This window comes from Balaenoptera borealis (assembly GCF_965194805.1).
Source record: "Balaenoptera borealis genome assembly, chromosome: 3".
NCBI classification, from domain to species: Eukaryota; Metazoa; Chordata; class Mammalia; order Artiodactyla; family Balaenopteridae; genus Balaenoptera; species Balaenoptera borealis.
This window is the reverse complement of record NC_138866.1, coordinates 9,077,374-9,089,214: the sequence shown is the minus strand read 5'-3', so window position 1 is coordinate 9,089,214 and position 11,841 is coordinate 9,077,374. Positions and strand designations below refer to the sequence as shown.

The 11,841-nt window shown below is 42.9% G+C and overlaps 1 long non-coding RNA gene across 1 annotated transcript; it reads left to right on the top strand.

The window, feature by feature from the left end:
• The first annotated feature begins 488 nt into the window (after positions 1-488).
• On the top strand, positions 489-11,636 carry LOC309625318. Its single transcript, XR_014242459.1, has 2 exons — positions 489-9,430; positions 10,113-11,636. It is a non-coding gene; the product is annotated as an uncharacterized lncRNA (long non-coding RNA).
• Positions 11,637-11,841: the final 205 nt, after the last annotated feature.

Here is an 11,841-nt window from a genome sequence, read left to right as displayed (position 1 = left end):
TAGGAAGAAAAAAGGAGGGTCAGAGTGTCCTTATACTTGCCGTTTCTTGAATGCTTGTAATTCAAAATAATCCATATGCCAAAGTGGCATATTTTGGGGAGACACGTTCTGGTTTCCTTCACAATGTAAGAAGCTTTCCCAGAGCCTGGCTTCTGCAGGGCACAGTGGTCAGCAGCGCCTAGCACCTAGCACCCAGCACCTTCCACTGGTGGTTTCATAGTGCCTCCGTGAGGTACCTCTCCAAGAATAGCTTTCCCAAGCACCTAGAAGATGGATTTCCAGCAAGTTCTGCCAGCGTGACACCACAGCAGCTACTCTGACATCCAGTAAGCCTGCCCTGCCCTCTGACAATTTCCAGATATCAGCTCTCCTTTTTATACCTGCAATTCGTCTATCCTTTAGCGTTCTCTTCTTAATAGTCAATCCCTCGTGACACCAGTCCCTGTTATAGTTAATAATTCTTTATATTAAAATTTCCCTTCCAGGGACTTCCCTGGTAGTACAGTGGTTAAGAGTCCACCTGCCAATGCAAGGGACACAGGTTCGATCCCTTGTCCGGGAAGATCCCACATGTTGCAGGGCAACTGAACCCGTGTGCCACGACTCCTGAGCCTGTGCTTTAGAGCCCACGAGCCACAACTACTGAACCTGTGCTCTAGAGCCCGCGAGTCACAACTTCTGAGCCCGCGTGCCACAAGTACTGAAGCCCGCGTGCCTAGAGCCCGTGCTCCACAACAAGAGATGCCACCTCAATGAGAAGCCCGCACACCACAACGAAGGGTAGCCCCCATTCGCCGCAGCTAGAGAAAGCCCGCGCTCAGCAATGAAGACCCAACACAGCCCAAAATAAATAAACAAATAAATTTACAAAATTAAAAAAAAATTTCCCTTTCAAATTCCTCTTTGGTTTCTGTCTCCTCATTGAACCCTCATTAATACAGAGAGTATTGATCACAGACCCCGGGCATGTACTGAAATGGGGCTTGTGGCGCACTCTGTTAATGCCACCCAGTCTCCATTCTCTTATTCTATTAGTGAGGGTCCTTAAACTAGGTTCACAGACCCCAAAAAGCCTTTGAGTAGAATTCAGGGTGTCCATGCACCAGGCTGAGAAAAAAATCACATCTTTGTTTTGACTACCCTCTAACTGAAATTTAGCATTTCCTTCAGTTATGAATGTAGGTGATGGCCACGGTAGGATTAATACCGCCTGTGACTTTGTCACCAGAAGGAATCACAGATATTTTTATATCACATTACGATCGCAGATACCTTGAAGTTCTGTTTATGCTCATCATGACTTTGAAGTTATCGTGATGATTAAACCTGCTGCCGTATTTGTTATCAATGCAATAATAAGAAGCACGGTTGCAACTACTTTCACAATTATTTTTAATGCAAATATTTTAAACGTTTTTTAATTTAAAATTTTGTTTGAGAATTCTGTGAAGCAGTTTCATCAGACTGACAAAGGGGTCCATGGCATAAGAAAGGCTAACAACCCCTGCTCTAGAATGATAGAAGTTTTAGGGAGGCACATGGATAGCCAACTAAATGCTTCATTTCCCAGCATCCCTGGTAGCTAGTTGTGGCCATGTGACCAAGTTTTGGTTAACGAGATGTGAACAGAAATAATGTGTGCAACTTCTGGGTCAAACCTTCAGGTATGACCTCCTCTTTTCTCCCTTTTTTGGGACTAAAATAGGGTAGGGCATACAGTGGTAGGGAACCAGATCTGTCGTTTTAGACAAGACGATAGAAGCTGCATGTTGAAGATGACAGAGCTTCAAGATGGAAAGAGCTTGGAATCCCAGTATCTTGGAGCCACCGTTGAGTCTAAACTTCGGTGAGAAACATAACCTTGTACCTTGTTTAGATCACTGGCATTTGGGGTTTTATTCTGGTAAAGGTATCGATATTCCAATACAAAAGTTCTGTGAAGTCTGCAGAAAAATCTGAACAATATTGGAAACTGAATCTAAATTATTTGGGCTAAAACCTGCCCTCTTTGATGAATCTTGCTAGCTGAGAAAACTGCTCTGGAGATGGGGGATGTAGGTGGCTTTACTTCAGCTGCTCCTGGGTGGGCAGCTGACTGACCCTTGTTCACTGTGGGTTCCAGTGTGTCTGGCAAGGATTCATTCCACTCCTCCCTTGGCTGAATCATGTGACCAATTTCAAGTATGACACACACTATATTTAATCCAAAAGAAGGGATTTTTTTCAAGGATTTAATTTTTTTATTGTTCCATCCACCCATCCATCCATTCATCCAACCATCCATCCGTCCATCCATCCATTTATTTATTCATTCATTCTTCAACAAAAGTCTTTGGAGCACTGGCCATATTCTAATATTCCCCTAAAGACTGGGGACACAATGGCAAATAAGTCCTAGTGTCTGACTTTGGGAAGCTCTCAGTCCAGTGTGAGGGCAGGAGATGAAGGTAAACTAGGTGTAGTATTACCCTAATGCTTTGCAGTTGCTTTATGGGGCAACATTGAATAGACTAAGTAACCAAGGCTCTGATTTAAGGTTTAATGATCTTGTATGCAATAAAACAGGTTTTCTAGTGATCTCTGTGATTCTAGTGATTGTATTTTGCTTAATATAAAGAAAGCCAGTTATATAACTTTCCTACAAAGTATCTATGAAAATGAGTATCTGAAAAAATCAACAAAAGATGACTTAGTTTTTGAGATAAATAAGAATAGTAATAATAGCGGTAATAATAATAGATTACGTGGATAGAACACTTTTTATGTGCCATTTACTGTGCCAACAGGTGGATCATAATCAAATGCCTGAGCACTCCTTCTCTGAACAACCTGTCCTGTTTAAGATGTCACCCAAGTCCAGTTAGTGGCCTAGTGCCATCCATTGCAGAGGTGAATTTGAACTCCTTCTGAGATTCTGTTTCGTCCTCTTTATACTGTCACTGCCCTGGTTCTAATCCTCTATTTCTCTTCTGAACTCGTTATAATAGCTTCCCAACCAGTCTCTCTGACCTCTAGTCTTAACCCGCTACAGTCTACCTCCGCTTTGCTTCCAGATGACTGTTCTCTTGTCTCTGCCCTGCTGGGAATTTCTCAGTGCTCCCCAGTGTTTGCAAACTTATCACCCTGGAGTTCCAGGTCCTGCAGAAGCTGGTCCCTGCTTATGTATCTTCTTGCCCCACCATCTTACTAAGCTTCAGCCAAGCAGCCTACCCTGTTTTCTAAACGCATGATGAAATTTCACACCTCTGTGCCGTACTTCATGCTGTTCCTCTTGCCTGAAATGCCCTTCCTCTCTTCCTGTGCCCTTACAAAGCCTCCTGAGGTCACCCCATTCCGAGACCTGATGCCTCTCTGCTCCAGCCCCTACTCCCTGCAGCAGAATGAAGTCTTCCTTCTCTCTCCTTTCAAAGCACATCGCATATACTTTTATTCTAGCACTTATTACAGGGTGTGGTGACCTGGCCCTGCGTGGAACCATCACCTCTGACCATGTCCTTTTGTTACCCTGAAATGCTGGTCAGCTGAGGGTAACTGAGAACACCATGGCCTCGCCATACCCTCACCCCTAGATTTCCATTTCCCTCTCACCTCTCCAGCACTTTCCAAAAGTCCTTTCCCCTCCCGAGGGTCATTTAATCTCATCCCATCCCAATGACTGTGGCTTTAGGGAAAGCAGAGTAATTCCTTTTATATCTTCAAACCTCAGCCCTTCTTGGGCAACACAGGATCGGCATATCACTGAATGTCAGCCTGGGCTGGAGGCTGCCTTAAAACTGTTCAACTGTTCAGAGTTCCTGAGGCCAGCATCCTCGTGTTAATTATGTTTATATCTCTCAGAGTCTTGCAAAATGCTCAGAGCGTGAAATCATTTACAAAACTCCTAAATTAAATTCATCATGAAAGCAAACTAAGATCCATAAAGTACAAAACTCAGAGATATCCAATTCAAAGTATTTACAGTAGATGGAGCTATATATTTCCACTGTGATCTACTCTGTACTTCATATATCACGTGAAATTTTTAACATTTCGGCAGTTACTCATCAGTTCTTTTTGCTTAAATAAATTAAAAGCCATGGGACTCACTTGCCCTGTTTATCCTTGTTAGCTATAAATTGTTAGAAAATGTTATTGAAGAGTTTCCCTAAAAACTGTACTCTGATTAAAAGCATTTGGAACAAGTAATAGACATTATTAAAAGCCAGAGATAAACCCTAATGTAAACTATGGACTTTGGATGATCTTGATGTGTCATCAGTTGTAACAAATGTACCTCTCTGGTGTAGGATGTTGGTAACAGGAAAGGCTGAACGTAGCTGCAAGGAAGGCTGGAAAATTGTCTTTACTAAGAGGCAAGGTGCTGAGCTAAATACCTACAACAGATAGTAAGGTACTGCTAATAGTATGCCACAGTAGGATGTTTTAAAACTTTTTATTATGGAAAATTTCAAGCATATAAAAGATGTATAATGAATTTCAATGTGCCCATCATAAATCTTCAACTGTTAGCCAACCTTGCTTCATCCTGCTCACTTCCCCACAACCTACAGTTTTTTTTCTGGATTTAAAAAACAATTGTGGTAAAATACAGTCCCGTGGTATCTACTGGGGATTGGTTCCAGGATCCCCATGGATACAAAACTTCACAGGTGCTCAAGTCCCTTGTATAAAATAGCATAATTCACTAGTGGCAAGACGGGAATAAAGACACAGACCTACTAGAGAATGGAGTTGAGGATATGGGGAGGGGGAAGGGTAAGCTGGGACAAAGTGAGAGGGTGGCATGGACATATATACACTACCAAACGTAAAATAGATAGCTAGTGGGAAGCAGCCGCATAGCACAGGGAGATCAGCTCTGTGCTTTGTGACCACCTAGAGGGGTGGGATAGGGAGGGCGGGAGGGAGGGAGATGCAAGAGGGAAGAGATATGGGGACATATGTATATGTATAACTGATTCACTTTGTTATAAAGCAGAAACTAACACGCCATTGTAAAGCAATTATACTCCAATAAAGATGTTAAAAAATAAAATAAAATAAAATAGCATAGTTCAGTGGTCCTTTGTATCCGTGGATTCTGCATCTGTGGATACAACCAACCGCAGATGGAATTCAGTCTGCAGTTGGTTGAATCTGCAGATACAGAAGGCCAACTGTGTATGTACATAAAAGCTGGATTATCTTTAGCATGACATCTTACCCATAAATACGTCACAATGCCTCTCTGGTAATGACTTTTAAAAACATAATCATCTGCCATTTTTATACATTACAATATTAATAATTTGTTAATATCATCTAATTTCCAGTCCATATTAAAGTTACCCCAGATACCAAAAACAAATAAACAAAAAAACCCCACCAGGCTTTTTATAGTTGTTCATTCAAATCAGAGTCCAGACAAAGTCCATACACTGCATTTTGTTGTTATAAGTCTCCTTTATCCTGTAACATCTCCCCAACACCTGCTTTTTAAAATGTCATCAATTTATTAGGGAGACAAGGCCATTTTTCCTGAGTATAATATCCCACAATAAGTTGATAACGTCTGTTGAATTAGGTCCTCAGGAAACGTTCTTTAGAATAAACCTCTAGAATTTTCTGGTCCAAGGGCATGAACATCTGTGTGGCTCTTGCTCACCACACTTACAAGCAGAAGTGTTTCTTCAGTACCTACCTAACTGCCACTGGTTAGGTATTATTATCCTGTCACATTCCTCACAGCTTGGTGAACACCAGGGCGCATTTGAAATTGTATGCTAATTTAGCACGTGTAAAATAATACCTTTATTTACATTTTATAAATTTAACATGCTTAAAGTAGCACTTGTAAGTTACGTTTCTTTGGTTGCCCTTTCCACCCGCGTATCTATTTACAGTTCATGCTCTCTCTTATGTGACTTGATTGTTCGACTCCTCTAATCCTCTAATGCTGCACCCCTCTAACCCCTCTTGGTAATTCTGTAGTAACTCCCTGTTATAATCATGGCTGTTCCTCATCTTTTGTTTTTAATTACATTTTTTAAAAAGTTAGTACACTTTTTATTTTGTAGAGCAGTTCTTGGGTTAGGGAAAAATTGAGGAGAAAGTACAGAGGTTCCCATATACGCTACTCCCCCTTCCAGTTTCCCCTATTATTGACATCTTGCATCCATTTGTTACAGTTGATGAACCATAGTTTACATTAAGTTCACTCTTTGTGTTGTATAGTTCAATGGGTCTTGACAAATGTATAATGTCAGATATTCACCATTAGAGTATTGTACAGAATAGTTTCACTGCCCTAAAAATCCCCTGTGTTTCCCCTATTCACCCCTCCTACCCTTCCCCATGAACCTTGGCAACTATTGTTCTTTTTACTGTCTCCATAGTTTTGCCTTTTTCAGAATGTCATGTAGTTGGAATCATACAGTATGTAGCCTTTTCATTCTGACTTCTTTCACTTTGCAATATGCATTTAAGAATCCTCCCTGGGGGCTTGCCTGGGGGCGCAGTGGTTGGGAATCTGCCTGCCAATGCAGGGGACACGGGTTCGAGCCCTGGTCTGGGAAGATCCCACATGCCGTGGAGCGACTAGGCCCGTGAGCCACAACTACTGAGCCTGCGCGTCTGGAGCCTGTGCTCCGCAACAAGAGAGGCCGCGACGGTGAGAGGCCCGCGCACCGCGATGAAGAGTGGCCCCCACTTGCCACAACTAGAGAAAGCCCTCGCACAGAAACGAAGACCCAACACAGCCATAAATAAATAAATAAATAAATAAATAAATAAATAAATAAAATATAAAAAAAAAAGAATCCTCCCTATATTTTCATGACTTCGTAGCTCATTTCTTCATAGCTCATTTCTTTTTTTTTTTTTTTTTTGGTTGTGCCCCATGGCTTGTGGGATCTTAGTTCCTCGACCAGGGATTGAACCCAGGCCCTCGGCAGTGAAAGCATGAAGTCCTAACCACTGGACCACCAGGGAATTCCTGCTCATTTCTTTATATTGCTGAATAATATTTCATTGTCTGGATGTACCACAGTTTTCTCATCCATTCACCTCTTGAAGAATATCTTGGTTGCTTCCAAGTTTTGGCAATTATGAATAAAGCTGCTATAAACATTCATGTACAGGTTTTTTTGTGGACATAAGTTTTCAACTCACTTGGGTAAGTACCAAGGAGCATGATTTTTGGATCTTATGGTAAGACTATGTTTAATTTTGTAAGAAACTGCCACTCTGTCTTCCAAAGTGGCTGTACCATTTTGCATTCTCACCAGCAACAAATGAGAGTTCCTGTTGCTCCATAGCCTTATGGCTAGCCATAGCCAGCATTTGGTGATGTCAGTGTTCTGGACATTCTAACAGGTATGTAGTGGTATCTCATGTTGTTTTAATTTGCAGTTCCCTAATGACATATGATGTCGAGCATCTTTTCATATGCTTATTTACTACCTGTATATCTTCACTGGTGGGTGTCTATTCAGATCTTTTTCTCAGTTTCAATTGAGTTGTTTGTTTTCTTATTGAGTTTTAAGAGTTCTTTGTATATTATGGATACAAGTCCTTTAACAGATATGATTTTCAAATATTTTCTTCCAGCCTGTGGCTTGTCTTTTCATTCTCTTAATGCCTTTTATAGTTAAACTTTTATTTTCAGATAATTGTAGGTTCACACGGAGTTGTAAGATGTAATACAGAGAGCTCCTCTGTACCCTTAACTCAGTTTCTCCCAATGGTAACATCTTGCACAACTATGGTACAATATCACAACCAGGATACTAACATTGATACAGTCAAGATACAGAACATTTCCATCACTGCAAGGATCCCTCGTGTTACCCGTCCCTCATCTTTTGAATGGTCTTTCTACACCTAGAGAAATTCCCGCCTACGGAGTCCTGCTCCCAATATAAGAATGAGAACTCTTATGAGAATTGAAGCTAGCGTATGGCATGGACACACCCATGTAAAACTGATATGGAAGGGGGCAAAGTGAGAAAACAGGCTCTTGTATTGCTGCTGGTGTGGTGGTGATGGGGGCATCTGGCTTTGGGGGAGGCAACCATGGTGGGGGCCTGCAAGGTTGAGCTCCTTGTGTTGAATGGGCAGCGGGGGGCAGGGGCTGGTGCCTTTCCTGAGGGCTCAGTGGGGCAGGACCCCTGCAGAGATTTTCTCATCAAATTGGGTATTGTTCTCCAAGCTTTAGCCTCAAACCTGGTTCTCTACCCCTCCCAACAATTCTATGAACAAGCCCATATGCTTTTATTTACTTATTTAGTTTATTTTGGAGGACTTTATGGCTAGTTATACAAACGTAATAAATAAACAACCCCCTCCCCAGCCCCTCCCCAGCATTATTCCTACTCCATCCCTATCATCTTAATTTACGTCTTTCTGCTTAATCATCCAGAATAAATTTCTTTTGCTTGGAACTAAGGCTTCTCACTGATCAATTTCCTTAAGACTCAGGTTCCACTGGACTCCAAGAGACAAGTGAACTTTCAAGCACTTGTGTTTACAGGAGTTTTGGTACAAAAATATCTGTGGAAACCAAAATAAAGCAGATGGCCATCTGAGACTGCGTACCAGATTGTTTATATCAGTGAGTTAACCCATGAGACAGGCAGCAAAGGAACATAGCCAGGATACAAAAGATGCTGAATTTCGAAGAATAATCTTCAGCATGAAAATCTCTCAGCCCCAGCCCTTCCTCTGAAGCAATCATCAAGATGTATGTTCAGCTACAGTGGAAAGTTAGATTTTAGGGACAGAGACATCAGGGTTAAAATTTAGATATTGTCATCAATTGCCTGTGTGCCACCTTGGACGAGGCACTTGATATTTCTCAGTCTCCATTTATTTCTTCATCTATAAAATGGGGAGGATAATAATCTACCTTCGGGGTTATTATTGTGAAGGTTGAAGGAGAACATGAGCGTGAAGTGTCTGACAACCTTTCTGGTTTATGATAGATACTTAATTAGTGGTCATTATCATCAGTTGTTCCATTGGGAAAATAATGAGCTAAATCCATTTCCCAAGATGGATAAGAGGAGGCTGGAGCAGACAGTCCTCCCCAGGATTTGTTCTTTCTTTCTTTATCAACATATTCTTCTTTCTCACGGGGCAGCAAAATTCCTAGCTACAGAACTACATTTCCCAACCTCCCTTGCAGCCCAGGGCTGGCCATATTTCACAGTGTCGGCTAATGGGTTTTACATGAGAGTCTGCGGGGTCTATTTTATTTTCTGCTTGTAGTTTCCTTTTACTTTCTTGGCACAGAGATGTGAGGCTGGGGCTGCAGAGGCCATCTTGTGACCAGAAGAGACCATGATGGGGAAGCCACATGCTACGATGGCAGAATAGAAGACGGAAGAAACCTGAGCCCTTGATGACATCATGGAGCCGCTGCACCTCAGGACCAACTGCTTCAGTGTCCTGTGTGAGAAATTAACCCTGTGTGGTGAAAGCATCGTAGCCAGATTTCCGTAACATGCAGCTGAATTTAGTCCCTAAATGATGTGGAGACCACATCTACCAGGGCCATAGACCCAGGGATGAATTAGGTTTTTTTCCTTTTTTTAAAAAATTAATTACTTTATTTATTTTTGGCTGCATTGGGTCTTTGTTACTGCGTGCCAGCTTCCTCTAGTTGAGGCGAGTGGGGGCTACTCTTCGTTGCAGTGCGCGGGCTTCTCATTGCAGTGGCTTCTCTTGTTGCAGAGCAGGGGCTCTAGGCGCGCGGGCTTCAGTAGTTGTGGCACGTGGACTCAGTAGTTGTGGCTCGCGGTTTCTAGAGCACAGGCTCAGTAGTTGAGGCGCACGGGCTTAGTTGCTCCGCGACATGTGGGATCTTCCCGGACCAGGGCTGGAACCCGTGTCCCCTGCATTGGCAGGCGTATTCTCAACCACTGTGCCACCAGGGAAGTCCATGAATTAGTTCTTAATAATGACTTTGAAACATGAGTTATAGAATGTGCTAGGGAAGGGGAGGGCAGCCTAGACTTTTATCCCACTTATCACACAGTTGCTAAAAGTGAAAGCTACTACTTTTTGATAGATTTAGAAAAACTAAACATTTTCCCATAGCATCTATGTAATGGGGTGTCCATCTATGGTTACAGGTCTCATTGGTCCCTGGAGTGCAACGCCAGCTACTATTTCACATGACATACATAGGAGGACATTTCGGGATTTGAACCCCTCCCCAGTTTGTGTCCAGGCCTCCCTGAGTGTTTCAAAGGTGGGGAGAAGTCTGGTTTGGTTCAGTCCTGTCTGGTGCCTTGATGATCCTGGAGGATGCAGGCTTACTGAAGCCAGGCGTTCACCTGTGTCTGCAGGGTGACAGTTGGACAAAATCTCCTGCATCTCTGGTAGCCACAGGCCCTAGACAGTGCCTTGCCCTGGCAGGATGTAATTCTTCTAGTGGCGGGCTGGCCTACTTGCCAGAGCTGTGTTCGGTGAGGGAGGCTCATGGCTGGACCGGTCCAGGCTGGTTGGGACAAAACTCCTATGACTCCTTCATCAGCCACTTCCCAGGGCACTTGGGCAGCCCTGGTGCGGATGGGCTTGTGTGGTGTCAGCTACCTCAAGTGGGTGCTGCAGTGGGGCTGCGCCTCGTCCCCCCTCCTCATCAGATCAAATGACCTTTCTCAGTCCAGCTATACCATCAGTCAAATAAGAAATACCACAGGCCTTTATGAAACTTAGAGGGATACCATCAAAACAAAATTAGACCACATGTCTTCAAGTGCCTTGTACTCTTTGCAAGCAAACTGAAAATTATTAGAAAATAAACCAGTCAGCTGTGACCTAGAAGTTTAGATAAGTAGTGACTATTCATGAAAAACTATTGTGCTTGCATTGAGACAAAAACAAAGATGATAATTTCCCTTTAGAAGGTAGGAGGTGCAGGTGGTTTCAGGCAGTGCTACTCATGGGGCTTGTCTCTGGCTTCCTGCAGGTCCCTGGGCCTCTACGAGGTAAATTCATCTTCCAGGGATGCAACAGGATAATTTTTTGTCTATTGAATTTAATAATAAAAAATTAGGACTTGTATTTTTTATGTCTTTTTTTTTTTTTGGTGGGGGGGTTTATTTATTTATTTATTTATTTATTTATTTATTTATTTATTTATTTATTTATGGCTGTGTTGGGTCTTCGTTTCTGTGCGAGGGCTTTCTCTAGTTGCGGCGAGCGGGGGCCACTCTTCATCACGGTGCGCGGGCCTCTCATTATCGCGGCCTCTCTTGTTGCGGAGCACAGGCTCCAGATGTGCAGGCTCAGTAGTTGTGGCTCACGGGCCCAGTTGCTCCGCGGCACGTGGGATCTTCCCAGACCAGGGCTCGAACCCGTGTCCCCTGCATTGGCAGGCAGACTCTCAACCACTGTGCCACTAGGGAAGCCCCTATGTCATTTTTTAATTTCATTTTTGGGGTATTTAATTTGTGTTATATTTTACAAAAGTTGGTCTATGATAGATTGGAAATAAATACATTTTAAAAATGTCCTTCAGTGAGAGGCCTGCACACCGTGATGAAGAGTGGCCCCCGCTCGCCGCAACTGGAGAAAGCCCTCGCACAGAAACGAAGACCCAACACAGCCAAAAATAAGCAAATAAATAAATTTATTTAAAAAAAAAAAAAAAAAGTCCTTTACCAGATAGCTTGGGAAGGCCTAGATTTTGATTTTAGGGAACTCTGTGCTCAGATGGGCGGGGCTCCGGTCCTCCGTGCTCACCAGGTTCCGTCTTTGGGTGCACATTCTTGCAAGGGGTGTCGTCTGGGACCCTCCAGGGTCTCCAGGGACTGAGCTAATGTTGGTATTTCTTAGCGAGTAATTTCACATAAAATG